This window comes from Solea solea, chromosome 21, assembly GCF_958295425.1.
Source record: "Solea solea chromosome 21, fSolSol10.1, whole genome shotgun sequence".
In the NCBI taxonomy this organism is placed as follows: Eukaryota; Metazoa; Chordata; class Actinopteri; order Pleuronectiformes; family Soleidae; genus Solea; species Solea solea.
The window spans coordinates 15,722,623-15,749,962 of record NC_081154.1 but is presented as its reverse complement, the minus strand read 5'-3'; the positions used below and the strand labels follow the sequence as shown (position 1 = coordinate 15,749,962).

Below are 27,340 nucleotides of genomic sequence, written 5' to 3'. Positions count from 1 at the left end.
CATGGGTGGCAACAGCAGGGATAGCATTCAGTTTACTAGTGGAGATATTGACTAGTTTGTTCAGGAACCTCATTGTGCAGAAAATCAAAGGCTGCAACCTGTGACACCAAAATGGACGATGCTTCAGAGGTCCCACACCAGTGTTTCAGAAATAGCTTTTCCATCACGGCATGGACATAATGTATGGTATTTGCGTTACGTTGTAGCAGTGTGACGACAACGGATGACAGACAACGACACAGCAGACAACAATGGAGGACACCCAGCAGCTCAGTTTGTGGCGAGCTTTAAATGAGAACAGAGGAAACGTGACGTTTTTCTGTCGCCCAATCAGCTGACTGTCATGGCTAGTGCCTGTCTAGTTCCACCCTGACTTTACCATACCATTTTTTTCTGGCACCTCGAGAGAAAGGTGCCAAAGAATGGAACAATTGCGGCTGGTTATTTTGGTACAATTCCTAATTGAAACACCAGAAAACATGTACCGTACTGTATCAAACTGAGCAAAACATAGTAGAATTTCAGGGGAACTTGTGTCCCATTCAAAGCATTTTCCTGTGGTGTGCTTTTAAAATGTGATATCGATAATGCACCAGAAACAAAAGGAGTCAGAGGAGGAAGAAAAGAACAACACAATGGAGCTTAATGACAATATTACACTGATTCATATATTGTAGCTTTACTTTGGCCCCTCGTTTGAAACCATGTGATGTCACTAACCATGATTACATAAAATGAAGTAAGATAGAAACCAAAAGAAACCTGAGCCCTGTCTGAAGTCGTAAGGCTAAAAATCTTCACGACTAATGTCTCTCCTATAACGCCGAGATGCACTTCGCCTAAAATGATGCCATCATTTGCATTGCGGCCAAAAAAAAAATGAAGCAGACAAAGAAGAAATTAAAGTGTTCACCTGGGTTTTGCATTCGCATAAGAAGGACTAAGCAAGCACGGTGTACAGAAATATATAAATAAAGAAAGCTAGGGACAGGAAACCTAAATTGAGGAGTAAATGAGGGAAAAAAAAGTGGAGTGCTCACGGAGGACTGAGGTGGCGGAGGGAGATACACAGAAACTGTCAAGGGGTGGGGTGAGAGTGGAAGAAAAAGAGGAAGGGGAAGGCCTGAGTAGTGCCTGCAGTCTCACTGATAGCACATGACTGACAGGAATGCCAGGTCCCGGCGGAGGAAATGGGGTTCTGGGATGGAAAGTACTTGGCGTGAAACAGGCGACGCAAGATCTACGGCTGAAGATGGGAAGCTGCCACGTAGTCGGAAGCCACATGCAAACAAAGTCCTGGGCAGTGTCCAGATATTTGCCTTCATCATCAAACACAGAGTCCTGCTCTGTTGATGCCTGCATATCCCCAACGACCGTCATCAATGTACGCACTGAAAATATGAATCCGGGATGCTGAAATATTTAAGGGGGGGAAATAAAAGCATTTTTTCACATCTCTGTGATAATGCATATACATCAGATGCCAACAGCTGTGGAGCACCAGGAAGGAAGAACAATACAAATACTGAAAGAGGGGAGGAGAAAAATGAAGTTGTATCACTTCAAATGCCACTTCTAATTAATTTACTAATACCAGAGGGATTTAAAGGAGACTTTAGCTACTGTACGTCTAAACTATACTCAAATTTCATTTGAAAACTCCAGGGTTTTAGTCGATGAGGCATTTACCTACTGATTAGTTCTTCCTCTGTTGCAACTGGACTATCAGCCGTGAAGGAAAAGCACTGTTGCACACACAACATGTGCTAAAAAGAAAGAAAGAGAGGCCACAGATATTAAACCTACAAATCAGTATTCAATTCTCGCTCATCTCGGATTTTTACAATCCTTTTCTCCTGGTGAAATGTATGAATGAATAAATAAATAAACAAATGAATGAATGAACTTTTAGACGAGAAAACAGAAAGAAAGTTTGAAGGCAGAACAACTTGCAGGAAAAAAGTTTGTAGTATTTTGTTTTCTCAAAAAAGGAATTAAGCTTCTTCTTCTTCTTCCTATCTTTGATAACATGAATTCAGTGGGCCGATCCATCCCTCTGCTCTTTCACAGCTTACAAGGAGACTATTGGGGGGATTTGCCTGGATGTTTGCGTTTGAAAATAAACTTGTACTCGAGCGAGCCGCGCGTCGGCGCTGTCTATATTTTCTTTATTCCATCAGTCAATGACTTATTGTTGGCAAGCTGTGGGGACTTAACACTCACACGCCGTCCATCACTATCTATCCACCGCATTTCCACCTGCGTCGCAGAGCCCACATACAGTACAGGATAATGTACTGGATGAGTGACAGACGGGGAGTGAACCCGTTCGTCCTTACTCAGCGCGGCTTGAGGAGAAATGAAGGGAAAAACAACAACAACAACAACAACAACGTCAACAACACCGCTGACACCCAGTCAGCTATGGAAACCAAACGGAGGAGCAGCAGTTGAGATCACAAGTTGTTGGTTAGGGCCGAATCAGAGTGAAAACTGTGATGGATTGTCATATTTCTTTTGGTTGAACGTCTCAAGCTGCAGTTTCATCATTTGTTCAGCGTGTCGCAGCTCAACAAGTGCGACGTGTGATTTCCGTCTCTTAAAGGCTCCATAATGTGGTACGGAGCTGCGCCACTGATGAAAATAAACCGGAGTAATAAACACTCTTCTAATTTCACACCACCTCAAAGCCGACGGTGGTGCTAATGCGGCTGCGTCGCCGTTTTCATTTTCATAATAATGAAGGAAACTTGCTCGTGTCATCAGAGTAAGAGATTAGAGGGTGTGCTTTGAATAGCAGGTGATATAATGCCATTTAGTCCCATTTTCACATACACAAAACCACCTTGTGGCGCTAAGTAATACAACCACTTTAAAAAGGGTAATTTCAGAGAGTAGTTTTTTATTTTATTTAAAAAAAGTCTAAAGATGCAACATTTAGCCTCACAAGATGTTTGGAACAAATATAACCCATATTATATAAAAAGTCTAGTATGGTGCATTGCTGCTGGATGCTATACTGTAGTTTAAATGGTGTTATTTACAAGTGTACAAGGAACAAAGCAAAAGTAAATACATTATATATATGCATACATAATGTTGTATGTCAGTTTTATCCAACATTCGCACGGTTATGTGATCGCACGGTTACATTTGTACCCAGTTCTGCATATGGGACCTTAAGCCTGACTTGTAAAATTTGTCATTATTATACGAGGGTTGTACAAGTAAGAAAATCCCATAATTGGAACTGATTTCGAGTCACTGTTTTTCAGTTGCTGCGTGTCTTCCACGCTCAAAAATACATATACTGTATGTTTTTAAAGTAATCTCTCTTCAATACACACACATACATTTGCTGTCCAGCAGATTCAGCCACACTGCAGTTTACTGCTACTCAGTGTCAACCTTGAGTAAGATTTATCATATTCCTTCAATCCACTCATCATCAAGGGCATTTAAGGGACTTTGGGGGCCCCCAGGCAAAATCCTCCACATAAGACCAAAAAGATAACATAAATAATTAATTCTAGAGAGCAGAATCTCTATTACAACTGTCTATTTTCTTTTTCTTTTTTCCCCCTTTTTAGTTTTTCTACACTGTTGCCTTCACTTTCTTGGTTCACTCTAAAACTATGAAGCTTCTGGCTGTAAGCTAGTGGCATGGGGCCTCATTACTGGTGTTTCCAAACATGATGTCATTGCAGTCTGTTGTGCACAACTGTTCATAGAGTTTAACGGGTTTGATGCGGTTGACTAATATAATCGGCTGCTCCTGAGGGCCCCCTCCTCTGTTAGCTTGGGGGCCCCCCGGCAATTGCCTGCTTTGCCCACCGTGTTGGAACTCTCCTACGCTCACAAAGAGGGAGAGTGAAAGGGGGATTTTTTTGGCTACGCAATAATCTTCCCAAGTTCCTTCTTCCCCTCGAGGTTTGTGGAATATGAAGTGTGCCCAAATAGCTGAGCTCAACACATGTCAAGGAAAAACATTGCATTACAGGACGTATTAATATGTTTTAGGGATCTATTTTGAGAAAGAAGTACAATACAAGTGACTGAAAATGAAGGGAATGTGGGCAGCTCTTTGTCTTTGAAGCCTCAGTGTCTCTCAGTGCTGTCAAGCTGCAGGGCGTGAACGCTGAAACGGTCATTTTGTCTTATGTGGCAGTAAAAACCCCTCTAACCGCACCTTTAAATGGTGGAAGTCATTACTGTTCAACTGATGTGTGGAAAATATCTTTGAACTAAACCCTTAGAATCTCAAACCTCACACACACACACACACACACAGACACACACTCACATACAGAGAGGAGACAGCATCTCTCTAGAGTTCCATATTCAAGGCACAGGTGAAGATAAAGGGTTTCATTATGAAGTCATTGTTTCCTCCTTCAGGCACAATTTCATATCTTAACTTAGGGCGTGGGGGGTGGGTGGGCGAAGGGGAAGACTAATGCAAAAAACCCTTTTATTGTTTCATCCAAAAAAACACAAATATACACACGATGAGAGGTCGAAAATGCTGTAAATAAATCAAACAATGATGTGCATTTAGCAGCATTAATGAGTAAACGTAAACGAGTAATAACTAATGGCTAATACTTTTATTAGAAAATGGTAAAACAACAGTTAATTTGGATCAAAATGAAAACAGACTTCCATTTGTAGGAAGATGACGACCTCTGTAAAGCAATGCCTTTGTCTGACGTATAAGAAACTTATACAAACATACTTATGGGTAGTATTCAAATTCTGATTATATGTGTGTGTCAATGCTGTACATTCTCTTGTAAACTGTTGTCTATTAAGTAGTGGGGGGGTGTGTCTGTCATTTTAAAGCTGTTTTCCTTAGGTTAGTGTGATGGAAATCGATTATTGTTGCTGAAAACATACGATTTTTCCCCCCTTTTTAAGAGAGTTTCTATGAAATATTGCTGTTAGTGAACTGCGTCCACCCCTTGTTGTGAGCCATCCCACAATTTCAGTTCAGTAGTTTTTATCTTGTGCTGCTAACGGACGGACAGACAGTACAAAATATAATGTATGTTATGATTTGGCGCTATACAAATAAAATTGAATTGAATTGAATTGAATACAAAACAGATTTTTAGGTCATCAGCATTTTAAGACATAGTACTCGTATTTAGACCGTTTATTGCCCAGGTGCTGACCACTGTGCATCTGAGAGCCTGTGCTCTTATAATTATTCGCTCATAATATGATGATTTTTACGCTGAAGAGCATCAGATGGATTCTTTATGGGCCACAAATCATCATGAACTCATTATGCATTTCAGCGGGAGGAAAAATATCAAACATGATTTAAGGGATCTGACATAGACGCATTGACGAAAATGTGAAACAGCATATCCAATGGAAAGTTATCATTTATCAACACGGTCCATTAAACCAGACTTGAACATTTACACTGAAATTGAACGTGGAAAGGATCAGTCCAAATGACTAATGCATAAAAATCAGATTAGTAAATGAATTTAAACGTCTTTTGTATGCAACAAATTAAGTCAGGGCCACAGGGGGAGAAGGGAAGAGTATTGACACACACATTCATCTTATACTCAATATTACATTTGCATGTTTATGTTAACAAATCGCTGGAAAAACTGTCAAGAAAGCTTATGTAGACCAGAAACATTCATCATTTGGCTTTGACCAAGGTCGGCTGCAGCTGTCAATTACACTGGGTGCGTGTCTTCTGTTCATCTGCCACAGAGCTGTGCAGCATCTGCTGTGTCATATACATAGAGACTGGGATTTGGGGGATTTGAAACAAGGACAGGTCGTGCTGTGTTTGTGACATATGCAACACGTATAGATGTTAAAAGTGTGAACGAAAGTCATTTTCACTGTATAATTTTGCTGCACACAGACCTTGTGAATAATAGGCGTGAGGTCTGTTCCCAAAATGAATCACGTGGATCACCGACACAGCTCAGCTAGTCTGATCTGTTAACATGTGCCTTAATGAAAAAAAGAGGATCAGAATTGATGGTGTCTTTCATGTGAACGCTGCTGCCCTCTCAAAAGGCGTGCATGGGCATGAGCAAAATGGATACCTTTTTTGCATGAATCAACAACAACAACAACAACAACAACAACAGGAAATGGAATATTTGTGAGACCACTCGGCATTGAAGCTGCAGATATGGAAGCTAACACAGCAAATTGAATCGGATAGATTTAGCTCTAATGGATGAAACTCTCCCCAGTTGTTGTTTTTACTTTGCCACGCTGCCAGTAGGTAAAAAGCCATAATGGATTCCTTCTCACTCAAGTGCCATGGTCACATATATTGAAGTGACACAAATACGACAATCGACAATCAGACTTCTAAGAAAAAGAAGTTGAATACGAGTCATTTCAGCCTGGTACATGGTACACTGACACTGACACTTTCCCGGTCGCCACAAGACTTCTCTATGTCTTACAAGAATCATGTGCTGTCCCTTTTTCCTCTGCCAGCGTGCCACTCTCAGACAGAACAGCCAATGGTGTGCTGCAACGTTCAGGGAGGCACCCGCAGCGGCCAGTCAAATTTCAAGGGTACATGGTTCCTCCCTCTTGCCATCACTTACGTAGCTCTGGCCTGTACTTTACACCTTCTCTCTCTCTCTCTCTCTGGCGTGTGAATACAGACGCCTTGTTAGTATTCTGAATCACAGACCCGAAGGCAGAAAGGCCTGTCTGGCTATCTGTTTACGTCTCGGCTCGCTTTCTGTTTGTCTTCATCTCCATCTCTCTCTCCCCCCCCCCCCGCCCCTCCCTCCTTCCATCTCTGTAACACTATGAAGACGAGCTCAGTCGTCCCTCAATGAGATGTAAACAACGCTTTGTAAATGTGTTTGTGTGAATATGCCGTGGAACGCCTGAATAGTTGATAAACAACGTGAGATAATGACGTGCTTTGAGTGTGGATCCTCAGCGAGGGATTGTGTCGATGTATGTACGCGTTAGAGGGAATTGTCTCGCACTAAACCCAGATGTGCGTGTGTGTGTGTGTGTGTGTTTGTACGTACGTGTGGATACACACGGCAGCTCTCTGAGCATGCATGTTAATACGCTGTAGACATTAAAGTATGCGTATGAGCGGCAGCTATACACAGACTCAGCATGTTTTTTCCAACTCCAGAGCTGTCTGCAACTACACAGCTGCCTTTAACACATGTTCCAGTCACAGGGAAAACACACCTCTGAATCTGGAGGATGACAGAGGGGTGGGGATCACTGCCTCATGACTAATTACCCCCCTTGCTTCCTAATTAGCGTGGAGGAAAAATAAAGGACAGTCGTGTCTTTTGCGGAAGTCAAGGAGGAAGGAGGAACAGATTCGAGGAGGAGAGACCGCCGAGTCGACCAAACTTTTCTATTTAGCGAGCGACGCCCATCCACATTAGACGCCACATGTCCTATAAAATGAGTCCATATGAGCTGTGACTGATGAACCACAGGGGAGAGGCCTATGGCTTATTGGAGGTGAAATTTGCCCCTGGAGTGTTGAGCAGCCTCACAACTGTGTGTATGTGCACTTGTCAGCGATACACGATCCTTTAGAGGAGCGTAAGTCTTTCATTTTGCTCTATTATGTTTGTTTTAATTGAATGATGCAATCCAGACAGGGTTTGACAAAAAGAGCTCGGCAATTTTATTTAAATGAAAAGCGTCATTTTGTACTTAAACATGGCTTTTATGACTCTAAGTGCTCTATAACGCCACTTTTACTAATCACCCATTCACACACTCAGTGTGTTTCCATTCACAGTTAGGTTGAGCTTGACTTTGCCATTTAATTAGACAACAGTCCTTGTCCCAGCAATAAAGCATTGGCAGGGAATTGATTTATTGAACGAACTACGGTCAACATGCAAGGTGGCGATATACTTTTCCTTTCCAGCTTGTGAGCATTAGATGTTATCTGGTTGACCTATTACACCACAGAGCTGGGAGCTAGTTGTATCTTTCGACCACCCATTAACTTTAAAATATGTATTTCTTTAAGCTGCCTGAGCATGAATTAGGTCTTTGAATAAGTCAGAAAATGCAGCAGTCTGGATTCCTCCATGTTTTTCCTCACTGTTGTCTGTTTCTTCTGTGTAGTGGCTTCTTCTGTATCTGGGTCAAAGCCCAGGAGTGGAAACTAGAACATGTGCAGAGAGACTTTGGGTCCAGTTGAATGTTTACATGAAATAATAATGCCACTTTCAACCACATTATCTGGGGGGGCGTTAGACCAAACTTACATGTATTTGAAAAGTCTGGTTAAAGTCACACTAATGCAATAATTAGATTGTCCTTTCAACGCACTGACTCCTGGCACAGCTGCCCGGAGAAATTTCGTGTCAGCATCTTGCCCAGGAACACTTCTGCAGGTAGATTAAAACAGCTGGGGATCAAACTGCAGACTGGCTATACCGACTGAGCAACATCTGCCAAATGGCAGGTCCGATCAGCTTCCTTTGACATAATATAAGAATATCCATCCCATCCTAACATCATAAATACTGAGAAAAGGACAAAGAAGTAATATCTTAAGGTCCAGTGAGTATTTAGAAGGACTTATTTCACTGAAACTGAATATAAAATCCATCAGTAGTTTAGTGTGTAATCACTTAAAAATAAAAAAATACAAAGTGAGGTTCTCACAACCTTAGAAGAAGCCTTGTACTTGTACTCGCTACAAGGACAAATGCCATCCTTTCTCGTACGTGAAGGACACCAAAGTTCTCTGACACGCTTTGGAAAAGAAGGACTGCACAATCTGCAGCTTTATCGTCCGTGCGACTCATGTTTTACTGGTTATCATGCAAGAACGCAAACAATTTCTTCTTATTTAATGTTTTTTCTTGTGTCTGCTCCTTTTGTTTTCCCAAACAACACTGCCTCGCCTTCCCTAAGAAAATGACTAATATTCAAAATGTGTAATTAGGTGCATAATATATGCAGCTTTATTCCGCATTTTCTAATTATGTTTGCAGCTTTTGTGTGAGTGCAATTCTTTTTCACAGTGACTACACTCCAGCATTCTGAGCTCCAGTTAGTTGAAATCAATTCCTCTCATTAAAGGCACATGTGCTTCTTTTGAAGGTGACCTATAGCTGCGTTGCAAATACCCTCCATCTGGTACCTGTAGGGTTTAATAGTGTGGTTATGCCACTCAAAAGTATGGGTTAAGCACAGTCCCAGCCCTGCAATATAAACGTGAAACACTCTGCAGCAGCTTGTCTTGATTCATCCAGATGACACACTGTACAGTATGTACAAATACAGCTGCCAGCTACAAGGATTTTTACTATCACCAGCTTTTGCACACATGCTGTTTCTGCCAAAAAGGGAATTAATAACTTTTATGTGCAGGCATAAATACATGACAGAGAAATGCTTAACGAAGGAGGAAACTAAACCTTGGCTCCTGGTGTTATCTCTACGCATGAAGGTGATTGTGAAGTTTGCAGACTTTTCCTCGTCTCACTGTCAAAGGTGATTTCCATTTTTCCTCTGGCAAAGTTAACAGTGTTAAATATCACTGAACTGGGCGTTATCTCTAATTTCCACGACTTGACACACAAGTCACGCACGGCAAAAATGACGATTTGCATGTGCATAGTAAGTATAGATACAATATGGCATTATGCTAATTGGTAAATACTGAAATAAATTATGATCCTTCCAGTTGGTGAACACTGTGGCATTTTCATTTTTAAGAAAGATGTAGCACCTGCTGCGGCCCCGTGACACACACCTATTTTATCAAGTGTATAAATACAGCAAAGGAGGAGGCTGAGGGCACGCGGTTGATTTAAGCTGCATTTGCTTTCTGCTGCAGACTAATTTTTACCATTGGGAAGGTCAGGATGACTAACAAGGATCCATTTTTTATGAGAAGGGGGAAAAAAAACAAAAAAAACACCAGACCTCCAGCGATCTAAGTGCTTTTTTTTTTTTTTAACAAGATATACACACATTCATGCATGCATGCTTACACACACACGCAGACACAGACACACACAATCATCCCTACTTCACGCCCAGTATCAAAGCGTAATCAGTGGTTCACACTCCCCTCTTTGTTATTGATAAGCTGCGAGGGAAGAATAGCCGATGAGTCGGCCGCATTCCGCCTCGACTGTTTACATGGATAAAAAAAGAATCGCACAAATCAAGGCCAAAATTCTCCCAATGAAGACACATCTCTTCCTTTATCACACAAACCATACATATTCCTATCTGTCTCCTGCAGCAGTGCAGCAGCTAAAGGTAGGCAGGCAGGGGTGGCTGTAATTTATACCTTGAGCGAAGGTGATGGATGTCTATTACTATGTGTGAGCTGTTTACATACACGAGTGATATGCAGCTGCCAGGAAGTGTCTGCCGTCCAAACTTCACTGCTGCACCAAGAAGACAAACAAACGCTGGTGGAGGCAAAGACACTGGCACTGAGGAAGGTTTCGGAAATAACTGAGCGTTTCGGAACCAATTTGAATCGTCTTATTTCCTGAGAACCATCAATAAAATAAAGTCTGTCTGGGATAACAACGAAAATAGCTGCATATAGCCTCACAATATTGCAATAAATGGGATTATTTATTAAAACACTGCACTGCAAAAAAGTAACCCTCATCATAGGTTAAAGAAAATTGCATTGGTAATAAAAGGAAAAATATTCAAAACAAAGCAATCAGAGATGGCGGACTTCACCCCATTCATGCAACAAGCCTCTGGCGGCCTCTGTTGGTCATATTGGCAAGTGCACGTGCACAAACAAACAGACAGAGCCACTAAAAACAATACTTCACTCCCACTCTTTGGGGTGAAGTCTCATCTTGCTTGAGTTTTAAACAGTAACACATACTTTTTTGAAATCCAAAAAATATTAAGTTAAAATTGACTCGATTTTGTAACATAGATATATTAGTTGCACAAAAATGAAATAAAGTAAAGAAAATAAATATCTTCTGCTGCGGTACAGATAAATGCCATCCTACATGATTTACCTTTTATGTGATGGATTCAGGGCAGCAGAAGCAACCTTACTGAAAAATACTGAAGGCTTAAATGCAATATACTGTGTATACATATGTAGCTCTGCAGTGATTTTGTGGTGCAATGCAAAAAGAAAGCTGTCAGCATCCTGCAGCAATGTCAAAACTTAACACCTCAATCCAACATCATATCAACAGAAATCCCCCCTCCCCTGTTCGCCATGACCTTATAGGTTCATCCTTTTATATCTAGTCTTAAGCTGTACAGCAAAAGTTTTATAGCACATCATACTTTACAACATCTGCTTTACCAAAATATCTGAAAGAGACAACCCAGAAAAAGAGATTCTAAAAAAGAAAATGAAAAATGTTGCCGCTGTATTAAAAAAAAAAAAACTTTCATATTGCAACAGTTGTCTTTGGGAAGTGAGAAAAATGACATAATACAGTTGCTAAGCCTCCATGTCAGCTCGCTATGGGCCATTTACTATATGGCATTTGCAATAAAGGTCAGAATATGGGTGCACTCCAGATTCAGAGGCTGCTCGTTTTAACCCAGTGCCTTAAAGGCTGCTGTCGTCCATATGTGCTTTCTATACGCTGATCCTGTGCACAAATGAATCACAATATGGAAACTAATTGTCCCGTGAGTACAAGGAACAGTATGTTCAGGAACTCAGTGTAGCTCAGTGTCTGTGACCACTGCAGGGCTCTGTGCGTTAGTCACGGACATGGATGTTGTGATTAAAGCTTGATAATGCCGGGTTTCAAATCTACTGTGTCAGTCAAACAAATGCAGTCTCCAAATAAAAGCACGCTTCATTAGAGCTCCATGCGGCTTTTTTTTGCAGAGTCGCAGTTGCAAATATACAGATTATTTTTCTTATTACTAGTGTGTCATACATAGGAACTATGCCCGGCCCAACTGGGTTTAAAAGACAACACCATCATTTAGAGTAAAGCATAAATCACAAATAATGATACAACAGATAAGCCTTCGTGACCTTTATTTTTAAATGTAAAATTGCGTCCTATTAGGTAGCAAACTTAGATTAAACTCAAACAACAGCAGCGGAATATTTCCAGCTTTTGAAAAGACATTACATCCAGTGGGTACTCTTAATTTATCATAACGAGAACAACACAGGGGAAAGTGTGACTCACTGTCAGTTTTATAATTCATACTATTCATGCAACCTATTTTCTTGCTGAACATAAATCTACCAACGTCCTATAGGTGAGTGGAAGGATTCCTGTTCTTAGCCGAGCAAGACAACGTGAGATTTTGCAGCTTAATTGTGCTGTATTTGAATATATGCCTGTCAAAACAGCTTTCTGACATTTTCCTTTAAATGTAGCCAGAAACACTTCATTCGTTGTGCTCATGCTGCATGATAACAATTCTGTTAATCAACCTCTCCTCAAGAAAGGTTTGCTTTTTTTTTTTTCTTAGTCCAGAGAGAATTGTATGATGTACTGTGAAGTAAAATCTTATTCAGCCTCTTTTCTCAAGCTGCCGAGAGTTCGGTTTGGCCGATTGTTGTTGCTGATGTTATAAATCTGCCTCTGTCAAGCAAAACTATCAGTCCTGACTGAGAGAGCGTTTGTGTGTATACACCGTATACAGTATTTATCCCATTAAACTGCTTTTTTTTTTGCAGTAGAATTCACCTCTTGCTCGTTTTCAGTGATACTCAAACCTGTTTGCTGTGCGAGTTGTGTGTATCTACTCACAATGGTTTGAATGTTTGAATTTGCAAACGGCAGTTTTAAGCAAAGCTTCATATTTACTTAAATAAAGTGATATTGTCCTCAATTCTTTCCCCACAATGTTTGCGAGATCTAATTGTGAATACATTAAGTGGGCTTGGTAAATAGTGTTTACAGTACTGCATTTTCTGGAGCTGTATGCTGCTATAATTGTGTCTGCAATGTCCCCATTCTGCTGCAGGGATCATTACATTTTCATCAGCTAAGACAGTAAACAAGGCTGCTGGAGCGGGTTTCCTTTACTGTCATGCCTGAAAATAAAGGCCTCACTATCAAACGTCATGTGGAGCAAGTATAGTGAAGTAAAAAAATATGTGCGTAAAAAGCACAACATGGCACATGATGTTCTGGCCTGGTGTGCTCCGTGTGGAATGCTGCAAGAAGTTATTAAGCCGGTGGAGCGATGAAGACGTCGCAGCTTGTTTGCCTTGCACATCAGCAGGGCCGCGTGTGAAAGAAGTGGGAGCTGCCGCCGCCGCATCACGCCGGAGTGCACACTAATATCATGACAGAGCTCCCGAGCTGCGAGTCTGTAACAGGTGCTGTTTCAAAGGGCCAGAGATAACAGAGGGGAGGAAAAGGGGTGAGGGGAGACAGACACAGAGAGAGAGGGAGGGAGGGAGGGGTGGGGAGCGCTGCTGAAGGGGATGTATTCTGCTTCATCTTCAGAGATTTTTTTTTTTGCTCTCTATGTGTATGTGTGTGTGCACATGTGCGCAAAACAGAAAGAAATAATAAAAAAAAAATATACTGGCAGACTGAGAAATTCTACTCTGTTTTTGAGGAGAATAACACATTACTCTTGAAGCATAAGAATTTTAGCAGTAGTCCACGCAGGTAAAGTAGTCATACCTCTAACCTGGTATTATACCAGACATGTACATGTACTATTAACTAATGCATGCTACTTTATAGTAACACAATTTGCCTTTCTTCTAGTGATCCATTATTTAGAGGTGTTACATTGGATTTAAAGAAAACAAAATAATAGCACTTGACGTCCATCGGGATTATAATCTGACCTGTTTGAATCCAGCTTGCTATATTATCTATACAAGCGGTGTCAAACTAGCCCCGCAATCGTTTAGATGCCGTTTGAGACCACTTAATATCATGTTATAATGAAAACACGGCCCACGACCTCCTCTGCCTCAGCACGCGTGGCTGAGGCACTGTTATTACATTTGTTTGCAATATTTTTCATAACCGTAATAATATGACATTTGGTTGTAATTATTGCAATATTAAATGTATTACGTACTCTACACTTGCTTGGAGTTTTAATTACTGTTGTCCACGTTATTGTTTACTTAATTTTATAGTTGTATTTTGCATCATGCATATGTTTTTTTAGTTTGAAGTGTACATCATTATATTATATTATATTATATTATATTATATTATATTATATTATATCATACTATATTATATTATATTATATTATATTATATTATATTATATTACATTACATTACATTACATTACATTATATTATAGTATATTATATCATATAATATTATATTATATTATATTATATTATATTATATTATACTATATTACATTATATTATATTATATTATATCATATCATATCATATCATATCATATTATCATTATATTGTATTGTATTATATTATAATATATTATATCATATTATATTATATTATATCATATTATATTATACTATATTACATTATATTATATTATATTATATTATATTATATTATATTATATTATATTATATTATATTATACTGCTTTAACATTTTGCCTGAAATCTGTATGAAAAGACACCAAAGAAGCTATGAGAGCTTTAAAATATTACCTTCTTGAATCACCAGATACATTTCTGCGACTTTAATTATTTATTAGTTGTCGTCTTCTTCTTCTTCTTCTTCTTCTTCTTCTTCTCCTCGCAGGCATCTGCCGGTGCCAGATCGCCACAAAACAGACCTTGCTGCCTCTGCTATGATGCAGTGCATTATAAATTTAGCAGGGGGGGATTTGTATTGCACAGTGAGAGAGGGCATAATATGTAAACTGCAATAAAGAAAGATGGCAGTGAGAGTGAGAGAGAAGGGAGGGCGAAACCACCACTAAAACCACTGCTTGTCAACAAGGTGTGTAAAAGCTGCTCCTCTTTAGAATCATTTACATGGCCCCGAAGCACAGCCGCCAATTAAAAAGTAATTAGGTTCAAAAGTGTTGTTTGGATCCGCAAATAACAGATCAAATAAAATCCTGACACAACTAAATACTTGCAAGTGAACGAATTCTATGTTTATTTGTTAACACCGTGCTTGTCTCTGTTTTTACCAATGGTCGTATAGAGAACAGAAGAGGAAGAGGAGTGACCTGAATAATTCACCTCCTCCTCCTCCTCCTGGTGATGTGTAAAGTGACGATGTATGTAACGTACAGCAGTAGTCTCGTCAGGTCACGACGTGCAAAATGGCTTTTTTGTGTTTGAGATAATGACTCGCCGCACTCACTCGGACGCACTTGAGTCATGAGTTGTTTTCAAACATTCATGGCGTCCGTAAGAGAACATTCTGCGTGCATTTGCTTTACATGGTTTAAACGTGTGGCCGCAAAAACGTGTATATAAGAGGAGAGGTACCCGCCTTGAGACTAAATGTGTGTGACGGTGACACATACATTCTTTCAGAGTAGGTTTGTGTAAAAGGAACACACAAGTCAGACATACACACACTCTTTTGTATCATCATATACTGCAATTGTGCTCATTTCTCCATTACCCTATAGCATGAGAGAGGTGTTTTCTTTTTCTGGAGACTAGCAGGTATTGCCATTAAAATATGATTATACTGTGAGTAAAGGATGAAAGATTGTGGGCTGGATGTGGCATTTTTCTTTGTGCATCTGACACAAACTATCAACACTTCTTGGAACACTGTTATTATCCGTCTTCTCAGCAGCAAATACGTCAACCTGCAGCATGTCAACATAAATAGTTGTAACTTTTTTCTTTACATGAGACTCATAGTACCCTGGATTCTATATATTCCAGGATATAACTTATAAATTGTTGAACGAAACATGCAATTTGATGACATCTCCTGATAGATGAGGAACTGCAAACAATTAAAATGATTAGCTAACGCATGATTAAAACCCCGGTCTGTAACTTCTGTTACTGGCTACTTGTGTTACTGACACAGGACCAAAAGAGCAACAAGTAAAAAGGTATTTTCTGATCATCTCTCTGCCCTTAAGATCTAAAGCTCAAAAACAAACTGCTGGACATGAAACCACTTAAACAAAACAGAGGCTGTCTGCACGAGTCACTACCGTGAGGATTAGGAAAAACCTTTTTTTTGGGTGCTTCCTGGCACTTTCAGCCCAGGCGGCAGGTAGTTACATCACTTTCCCCAGTCCTCAGGCAGGTCAACCTGCAGAGGTGTCTCAAAGGGTGACTCTAGGTCAGTCTTTTCTCAAACTTCCTTTATGGGGGGACCCACTTTTTCAAGTGACCCAAATCGCAATAGAAAATCATGACAAGGACAAATGTGTGCACAGTGGCGACACCTATCATTTTGAATTGGTAAACAAATCAACTCTAAGAGCTTTGGCATGTTATTTGAGAGACATGCTCATAAATCTTAACTGAAAGGTTGTGAAAGTCCCACAAAATGTCCTCTAACACAGTGTTTGGGAATCACTGCTCTAGATCCATACTCCAAAAGTTTGCTGCTGTCTCTACTATCATAGCTGTCATTCTCCTTCCTCCCCTCCGTCAGCCATGACGTAAAATACATCACTCTGTTTGCAGTGTGGTACAGTAATGTCGCCTATTTTGAGAAATAAAGCCGTCGTGTCGACCTGATCAGCATAGTTTGGACTCATTTGACAAGGATAGCCTTGTCTCACATGCTCCTAATCATGTACTTAGTATGTATTTGTTACATTTCAGGACACACCTTTTTATAATCAAACTGAGGGCGAGAGCTGTGATGTATTGTTATGAAATACAGGGGACTCATTTCCTCAGGTTACTCCATCCATCCATCATCCACGCCACTTATCCTCTGAAGGTTGTTCACGGGCCGGCTGGAGCCAATCCCAGCTGACTTTTAATGAGAGGCAGGGTTCACCGTGGACAGGTCACCAGCGTGCCAAAGGACCAGTGTACAGAGACAAGACAACCATTCACGCTCAATTTCCCACGGACGCTCAGTTTGGAGGCTCAAATTAACCTAACAACAATGTGCATGTCTCTGGGCCGTGGGAGGGAGCTGCGAGAAAACCCTCACCCACACAGAAAAGGCCCAGTCAAACTGGGATTTGGGTTGACATCATTCTCCTGAGGCTAGTGGACACTTCCAGCACAAATCTAACAAGTTCAAATTCATTTTTCAGGATGCCATTAAAGCAAAAATGATTACTAAGCGTGTGGTAGCTTCTGGTCCAATTCTAGCTCCTGTCCTTTGTGGAGGATGAGCCGTATGCACAGTGTATGACCGTTCACATTTAACTTACAGTTATAGTTCAGGGCTTTTCTTAAGTGTGGTACTGACACGTAATCACCACTGAGTGTGCTCTGTGCAAGGAATCAGCCTCAGGCACGGAGCTACACTCTCACTGAAAACATGGCTGCCAGTGGGGACACAAGTGGGGTCACTTCAGCAAATGTATTCCATCTTAACTCTACAGTATCTTAAGAATGTGTCCGCTGCTTTATCTCGCCGTTGGACGGCCTTTTACAACTGCAAAACTTGGAATTTGTAAATCCCTCTTGTATTTGTAAAATGCCTACTGCCTCATTTAGTAAGTTTGTGTCATTAAGGTGAATCCAAATGAAGGATTTCAAACACAAAAGTCCCAAAACAACTCATTTGGACATTGAGAAATGATGAAATCCACAATTCCTGTTTGCTGTGGCATAAAACTGTTGATTTCCTCCGTGGACTTTGGCGTGGAAAATCAGCAGTTTTGAAAACGGGCACAAACAAAACTAGTTTCAAAAAGGGCTGTACATCAAACGTAAAAAAAAAAAAAAATGTAACTATGCCCTTTTATTATCAACTGGGAACAAAGAGCTTGCAGTTAAAAGACCTTGTGGCTCACAGACACACACGCCTCTCAAAGGGCACAGAAATAGACGGAATTTTGTTGAAACAAATTCAATACATCACTAATCTTCCTAAAATAATAAAAAAAAAACCCTGCTTCCAATAAAACGATTTACACAAACTGCTTGTGTAAAATGTAGGCAAACATCATTTATTTGACTTAAAGTGTCAGTTTATAGCGTTCCTGATTGTGGTTCACCATTAAACCATGTGAATATTCACACTCTTTTAATTGACAGCATTAACCCAGTGATTGTGCGACAAAGGGCCACACTCAATCATTTTTACACGTACACACACACACACAAACACTGACACTGTGAATGCCCTCTGAGAGCTGAGCGTAAACAGAATGCTTCTGATGTGCATTGGAGGATTATGCTGCGGTTTCCTACACAAACATCAATGATATTAGTAATGCCCAATTTCCAGCTTCTAGTCTTGACCTACATAGTACAAATCTGGCTCAGTAATGAAAAAAAAAAAAAAAAAAAGGTTTATGGATCATTCTGCTCTGTGAGGCATGACAGGGTGATTGAAAAAAAAGCCACAGCGGCACGTGGCTCCAGGTGTTTCCTCCAGTCTAGGAACTCACCAGAGAGGTTGAGTTAAAGCTGTGTTGCGTAATCTTTAGTGACGTTCGTGGTTGTTGCCTGGCTCTGTTTATCTGCGCCACGAGCAGTTTGGTACACGTGTGTCGTGCGATCCTTCACCTCACGCTTAGTCTGCTTAGTCATTTAAACTTAAACTTATTAAAAGGAGACTTCATTTTAGAGCGATGCCATGAATTTTGCAGGAATTATAGTTAGACACACACTTTCACCGCCCAGACAGACACTGCCCTCGCCTTCCTTTACTCTTCCACGAGCAACCGAGGTAGTTAGGGACGCACCGATCCAATTGGCCCATTGTCACCGATACCCAATATCGGGTATTGATCCCGATATTGGGTATCGGTGACAATGGGCCAATCTATTCAGTCTAATTCTATGCTGCACGCTGTGAGTGACGTCATACACAAGCAACACGCCGTGCAGAAACCCACATTGTTTTCAAAATGAAGCGAGGGAAAGGATCAATTATCTGGTACTTTTTCACACGACCTCAGCCAACAAACTCAACGGCTACTTGCAAAACCTGCGCAGTAAATGCTCCAAGGGGTTGGTCATCGTCATGGATGGGCAACCGCTGTCGGCGACAAGGGATTGCGGCAAAATAATGATCCCAGTCTTTTCCAAACAATGACACATTGCGTTTGTTACCTAAATTCCGCACTGTTTTTCTGTATCTGTATCGGTATCGGATCGGGATCGGCCGATTCTAAACCTCAGATATCGGTATCGGTATCGGTATCGGAGGTGAAAAAAGTGGCTCGGTGCATCCCTAAACGTAGTGATCAAAAGTATGTCAACAGGAAGAGCACAAAGCAGTCTTCTATTCTTTATCACCCTTCACTATCTAGGACCACATTATGTGGTCACTATGTGGTCCTAGATGGACACGTGCACTGAGCATTGCGATCTTCACCCATGCAGCGCGTCATAGCGTCGTCCTCTGGAGCTAAATCTCCCCCACAAATTCGCTGCAGTATCTTCCATTTTGGAATTTCCCCCTATGCTGAATCAATAAAAGTACTGTACAGTACATGTGATCTGACCTTTCTTCCACTCCACTAGTGAGGAGTCTCCCAGATGTTTTCTGTTGTTATTGATGATGCACGTACATGGGGGAGCCGTTCAGAGAGGGCGGTCACACTGAAGTGACTCTTGGTAGCGCATGTGAACCATCGGGTCTGATCTGCAATCGATCCGATTTGGATTGGATTTGAAGAGAGGAGCGTACCACACGGCGAAGGCAGTGCTTTGTCTGGAGATGAAGTGACTTGACGCAAACCCTTCTGGCCCAGCTACATGTATCAGCTGTAAAAGATGGATTAGGGTCCTCTATAACTACTCTCACACTGGTGCACAGTGTAATAAGTCTGTGTGTGTTTGTCCGCTATGGTATATCTTAAGGGGACTGAGCTATGCTGCCTCCCATGTGCTCTGTTTACTTCTGCCTGTAAGTGTGAGAGGTCTAGATGAGTGTGTGCTCTGATAGAGATGACTGCAACAGCTTACACTTGTTTTTAAACACAACCCAAACAAGTATCTGGGGGAAAGAAGAGATTGCTCCCATTGTGATCAATCTGACTGCCTTAGCCAACTAGCCTTGAATAGACGGGTCACATTTCTTTACCCTGAAGGCAGACGCCGCCGCCGCCGCCGCCATGCAACACACTGTCACCTTAGCCTGACTTAATATCTGTCATTATACCCATATTGTTCCCGCTGTCGTTATGACTGAAACATCTCACAGCACAATGCGGCTCGAATGCACCGTAGGTGTTTACCGACATAGACGTGAACAGGTAATGAACAAATTGTTTCTAAGACCTGCAATTTAGCTTGTCAATCAAACCGGAGGTTACCCAAACACCGTTCCTAGCTATGGACGCAAACGGGAAAGATACTGTCAGTGCACAATGATGGAGTCCTGCAGACGCAGTGAAAACTGTGTTTATCGCAGGTTGAGACCTTTGTGGGGGGGGCAGAAGCTGTGGGGTGTGTTAGCGGCAGAAGCATAATTGCTACTGTGAGACAGCCGCGAGGAACAAGGAACATCGGGCCGGGGCGTGTTGCATTTAAATTTGTGAAGATGTTTCTTTCCTCGTGGCCAGAAAACATTCTGGATTGGACAATTGGTGTCAGTGAAATTAATCAAATATAGGTTTGGCGCCGGTGTTTGACTAACCTCGGGTGATAATTACATCATTTTGAGCATGATGCACTTTCAGGTGATCTGTTTCCAGCAATTGGCACAGCTAGTGCGGCGACATTTTTACCATACATGAGGTAAAAACTCACAACGCTTTGACAACACAAGTCTGAGTGAACACTAAACAAATATAGTCCATGGGTTGTGAGAAAACAAATTCCCCCTTAAAGATTTAAGGAATAGATTTCACATTTAGAAATGAAAAACGAGGCAGCGGAGCTAACTTATAGGCGCAATGCTAATTAGAAGTGAATTGAGCTGCAGAAATAACCTCACAGTCTCACAGCAGATGTCAACCATATAGATTTTCCGGGGTGGACAGTGATCTATGTTTACTACACACACTGTAAATGCACCAATATTTTATGATTTACCTATCGGCGAGTTTTTCACGAGAGCGAAGGCTATATTTTTAACGTGCGGACAGCTGTGAATTGGTATTGATTTAATTCTTATTCAATTCCACCACTTTTGCTGTTATTACAGGCAGAAGATGGGGTGTAGCCTATAGCGCCTGTCTAAGCAAACGTAGCTCAAGCACAGAAATAGATGACCGCAGTTGCTTTAATTACCCTTGATCCCGCGCAGCTCGGTCCGCGTGGCCTTTTTAAACTTGCTGGACAATATTATTTACATTCATTAGTAGGCAGTAAGGAGAAAAGGTGAATTAAATTCAAAAATTGTCCTCATTAAAAGTACTACACATGCACCTGCCTGATGTTTCACAGCAGATTTGGATCCAATTTAAAAAAAATTAAATGAACTGCAGCGAGTTCAAGACGGTTCTTATATGATTTGGTTAGTCGTTGAAAACATCTATATGGCAAGCAAACTAAAGAGCTGTCAGTGGATATGCTTCCACAATTTAGCCGTCGGTTAAATTCACTACATCTTTCCGTGTCACACTTTAAAATCACGGCTAAAAGGATGAACATGAAAGCGGTGTGCGAAAAGAAATGAAAGCGGCGGTGGGGGTGAGCCGGGGGAATTACAAGGGGGAAGCAGTCGACACGGAGGGCCTCAGTGTCAGTCGAGCTCCGGCGCCGATGATGGTGGCTAATTAGATTTTGCCATGCACAGCGAATCATGCTGAAAGGGGGAAACATTTTGCAACTCAATAGCCAGCTGACACACACCGATAGCATTGTCACCACGCTGTCAGTTGTGCAGCCTGCTAACGTGCTGCACGTGGGGGGAAATATGATGCCTGTTGTGTTTACATGCAGTCACAGAGGTACGGTGCGGCAGGAAATGTACGGAAGGACTCACTTTAATGATTAACCCTGTAAATAAAATCTCCATTCAATGTGTGTGTGTGTATGAATGAATATAAGTAGTCATGTAATTCTATGTACGCTCAAAATTGACTACTTGCTTGGGCAATGCTATGATGCACATTTATGTTTATTTTTTCTCAATCTCTTCAAAGATAACGGGGAAATACAAGAAATACACATTCTTTATATACTGTATATATAAAAGATTTCTCTTTACAGGATAAAGTGGCAAATGTGTGGTGTGAACTCCTGTTACACTCAATCACTCAATGTCACACCTGTGTTTGTCCGACTATTTCTGCTCCTATTACTGACTATTTTTGTTGTACAAGTGTAACTTACAGTATTGAACGCTCGTCTTTATATAGGCGCCACTTCCAGCCACATCGTTCCATTCAAAATGTCAAACATCACAGATTTGACATTTTCTTTTCTTTTTTTTATCCTCAAGTCCACTATCAAACGAAAAGAAGCAAATGAACTGGATGCTCAATAAGTTGAATTTAAGCGGTTGTATGCTCTTCTATACATGAGCATACTCGCATGAAGAATTTAAAGGTGACATTGAATGCTTGTATCGCACATATATGTTAGTTATGGAGGTCTACTTACATATATTAACTTGTTTTTATGGTTAAAAACCTCCCAGTCGCTGCAAACGAGCCGATCAAAATATCTCCTCACTGGCGCTCTCGTCAGCCGCGCTGTTTCAGACCAAAACCACACCCCCAGACAGTGGACTGTGTTGTGATTGGCCAGCCAACAAGAGCTTTCCCACTGTCCTGTGATTGGCCAGGTACCTGGAAGTGACGTAATTGGTTGGCCAGCTCTCAGATACACAGCTCCCCCTCTGGCACGGTGCATGCTCTGCATCTCAGCAGCTACAACGAGAGTAGTTCTTCTTCTTCTGCGGTTGAATGTACGCAACCGGATGTGCCCGGACTAGTGCCCGCACCAGGAGGCGCTACGGTGGTGAGAGGAGTGGTGAGGTATACTGATGACATCATCATTTCTGGGCTTCGCAGAGCCCAGGAAAACAATACAACCCTATTTTCTCAGCAGTGGCTGAACTGTTTGTTCTGAAACTTTAGGGTTTCATAAACGAGGTAATGACGCAGATACACACACACAAACGCAGCGTTAATTGGAGCTTCCGGTCTATGTCGCCTTTAATACTGACTTTTGCCTTTGGAGGCCATTTTGGTGTGTACATGTTTCCTTTTGTGGTTCTATGGTAATGAGGCCAAAATGTATATTTTCTCTGACAACAAAGCTCAAACTTTGGCACAGACGTTTGTCTTCAGCGCTTGTATGCACATAGATCGCGAACATACAGACGCACATACTCAGGAAGAAATGCGGCAAGTGCTCCAGTGTTATTTTATCACACTGCTAACAGCCATGCTGCTACACCGTAGTGGAGCGGCACTGAGCAAAACGTTAATGAATATTGAACATTCCCAACTGTCGCACTGTCACATTAACGCTGTTTAAGTAGTGAGGCGGCGCGGCCTTTATTGGGAAGCCATCGGAGGAACCACATTGTATTTGTCACCGGGGTTATCAACGGCCGCGATCGCTATGAGACAAACGTGGACGACGAGCAGCGACTTCTGCAATTCCGTGCGAGGAGGTTTACAACTAAAGTTGGGAGAGTTGCAGGTAACGGCCCACACGCCATCAACCTCTCTGTGGGTGAGCTGTAAACAGATCGGTCTGTCTGTAGATCTATGCTTGTCTTACATCATCACTTTCCCTCCCCTTGTTAATCCCATGCTTGATTGGCTTTGCTTCTGCAGACAGTTTTTGTGCTCAAATGTAAGTCAAACTTCGTTAAAAATGAGCTGTAAAGCCGTTAATAGCGTGTCATGCTGGCTGCCCTCCTCGCTGTTCCACGGAGCCTCTCCTGCTCTTTTTTTTTGTGCAATCACTGCAGCTGCAATTTGGAGAGGTAAAAAAAAAAAACGTTCACTTCTAGTTTTCTTGGCATTGACAAAACTTTTCTTTTGGGACGCCGAGACAGTGTTAGTTCACAACAGTTGCTTAACTGGCGCCTGACAAATAATGAGGACAATTAAAAATAACTGAAAACCTCAAAGGAGTCAAACGCACAGGGAATTATGGGAGGAAGATGGACTGTATTTTTAAAATCTACGTGTGTGACTTTTAAGCAGACGTCTGCGATGCTGATGAAGCCTGTCACCTCCGAATGACTCTGCGTTCCTTTAGATCCGCACCACACGCAGGAAGTGTTGCATGTCAGCGTTGCTCTAGTAAAGCAATATGGCTGCAAACAGGGTGGAGAAAGACTGAAAACGAAAAGTGAACAGGAAAAGTTTCAGAAGTTAAATCTACTGCTTTAAAATAAGGATAAAGGTCACTTGTCCCCGCCCATCCCAGCATGACTGGTGAATATACACAAACACTCCTTCAATCAGGAGGGATGGTACTGCTTTACAGAATCGGTTTTCAGATCAAGGACACGGCATACCAATAACGTTACATGGTTTATGTTCACAAAGACGAAGCAGAGAAAGAATAGTAACAAGAATCACCAAAAAGGTAAAACTGCCACTTTAAATACAGATATTTGTTTTGAAGGCTGCCGGCAGCATAAAATGTTGGCAATCTTTGTTTAATTGTCAGTAGCCTGCACAATTTGTTTTCCTCCAACTGGTTCATTTTGCACATGAGATGCTGCAGTAGCTACTAATTACTTTCTTACATGCTGCTGATAAGCTATGCTCAGAGCCTGAAGCGCCGTGTGTGAGCGTGCATGTGCACAAATGCAAAAAAAAAAAAAATAAATAAAAAATGGCAGTTCTTCTATCTTCTATCTATATCTTTTAAATGACAGGAAACATCTGCAGCTTTGAAAACAATCACATTTGCGTGCAGAACATTTGCAGGTGACCTTGTTTTCCTATGTAACAGGTTTCTTTTAATTGTGATTTCACACGGACGGGAAAACAAAACAACGTTGACACGTCGTTATGTGTTGGATAAACATCGCATTACAGTGCAGGTGCACTTTAACCTTTTACGGACCGCTAACGCAACGCCAAGGCTGCAGAGGAGAAGCCTCACAGGCGGCAACTGCATGTTGTTTTTTTGTGATTTCTGTCGGAAGTGCAAAATCGATTTCCACCGCTTCAAGGTAGCAGCGTGCAGGACCACACCACATTTTTACAGCAGCACACCTGCGGTTGCTCTCACGGGTGCAGGAGAGCAGTAAAGAAGAATGAGGACTGCGTTCTGCGGCCTGAAACTCGCAGCGACACTTTGTGCCGTGCCTGGCGCCGTTGAGAAGAAAGAGAAGAGCAAAGTCAAGCCCCAGACTAATGTGTTTATTTTAGAGTATCGTCAAATAACACTTCGGTGGGAGTAAAAACTCACTGACACATTTGTTGTGAAATAAAAACCTGATGAAATTCCACAGACGGTAACTTCATTTCAGATCTGAGGTGGTTTGGGTTTCTTCTGCTGCTGCTGCTGCTGCTGTTCCCTCTCCTTTTCCGTCTGTGCCTTCATGTTTTCACTTTCATGTGTTTCACCTTGTGTTTCGTTGGAATTGGCCTGATGTTTTCCACCGCTCCACCTATTACGCCTGTGTTTTTTCTTTAAAAACAACAAGTCCTCGGCACAATCTCTGTCTTTCCCTTAACTGTTTTCCTATTTCACTCAACAAGGAAATTGTCGATGCTTTGTTGTTGTTTTTTTGTGAACTGTATTTGCCTTATTTTCAAAAAGTCATAAACTTTTCTGCATAACAGTCAAACTTTCAACACCTGTCACAGATAAACTGTAGAGCATATGGTGTGAAAAGAAATCGGTCATATCATTTTCCTGCCTTTCCATAAATGAAATGACCGATATGTGGAACGTTAACGGCGTTAATGCAAACGACAACTTAATGAATACATCCGGATGTATATGAGGAACTATGATAACCTTCGGGTAACATTTACATATGGAAAACCTGCATTACAAACATGCTGGGCGGAGTGGAGAAGAAGAAATCACTCCTGTGGAATGAAATCATTCTAAATGTAAAAAAAACTCTTAACTTCTTAATTTGTATCATTTATGGCTACAACAATTAATTACATTTAATTGATTAGGAACTCACTGTGTTAATCAAATCCAATCAAACTTCTTAAATGTGAATATTCTTGTTTCTTTGCTCTACATATATAGGTCGATAGATGATAAAATATTGAGTAGTGCACTTAAATTAGCCAAAATTTCACTCTTTTACCATACTATTACTAGAAATTGCAAGAAATAAGAGGGTATATTACCGCCCTATTACAAAATGACTAACATAATATAACTATTTCTGCACAGCAATACGTGTTCCCGTAAATCATCTTTGTCGTCTTTACTGAGAGACCCCTAGTGGCAGAAATGACATACTGTGCATTTGGATCTACAAGGTGCCAAAGAGAAAGTTGTTTTTTTTAAGGAGCAAAGTGTTCAAAAACAAACACGACACGCATGAATTACCTCTGGAATGTTACTCCTTGCATGACGGCCTGAGTTAAACAGGTAAGTAAACAAAACAAAGAAGGATTTTTTTTTTTTATCAAGGCAATTATCTGAGCAGAATTGTGCCGGCAAATGTCTTCCACTCTTGACTTCTCTTTGATGAGAACAGCAGGAGCCTTCTCACTCCCTCTTTCTTATCACACTGTCAAGCCAGCTTGCCTGCTCCCACACTGCGCTTGCCAGCAGAAAGGGCACTGCTCGTTAATGCCAGCGAGCTGGAAATGAGTCACAGCACCTCGTCACGTGGCCCCATCTGTACCCCGAGGGCGCCCTCTGCTCAGGAACTAAAGAACACGCTTCTCCCCCCCCCCCACTCGTTGACATTCAGCGCTGCTATCGCGACTGCTGTTCTCATCCAAATAAAGGAAAAAGAGCAAATGCGCACCGTGAGAAAGACGTGGTGAAATTGAACCGTAGGCTTTACCTTGTGGATACTAGCTCCTCTGGGGTTGATATTTTTACTTTTTACAACTCATTATCTCCTCAACGCTCATGGCAAGTATCAAATGACTGTGTGACAATACACAGCCATAACAATTATAATCATTTAAAAAAAAAAAAAAGAGTATTCAAAATGCAATAGTTCCCTTAAGAAAAGACAACTCCTTCTGCTGTTGCAACAGAGCGACAGCATTCAACTGACAGTAAATTAGTTTGAGCTCCGGGATTTCACCTTTATGAATGTGAATATTTATAAAAATAAACAATAGTAAACTGAATATCTTGGGCGTTGTGGTTTTTGAAGTTTCATGATCCAAACGATAAAAAAAAAATTGAGAACATGATCAACAGATTCATCACAATGAAGCTAATCATTAGTAACAGCCCTACTGATCGT

The 27,340-nt window shown here is 41.3% G+C and overlaps 1 protein-coding gene across 2 annotated transcripts in view; it reads right to left on the bottom strand.

The window, feature by feature from the left end:
• nrg3b (neuregulin 3b) overlaps nucleotides 1-27,340 on the bottom strand; it is a 259,587-nt gene that overhangs the window by 60,978 nt on the left and 171,269 nt on the right. The gene's annotated exons all lie outside the window — the stretch shown is intronic.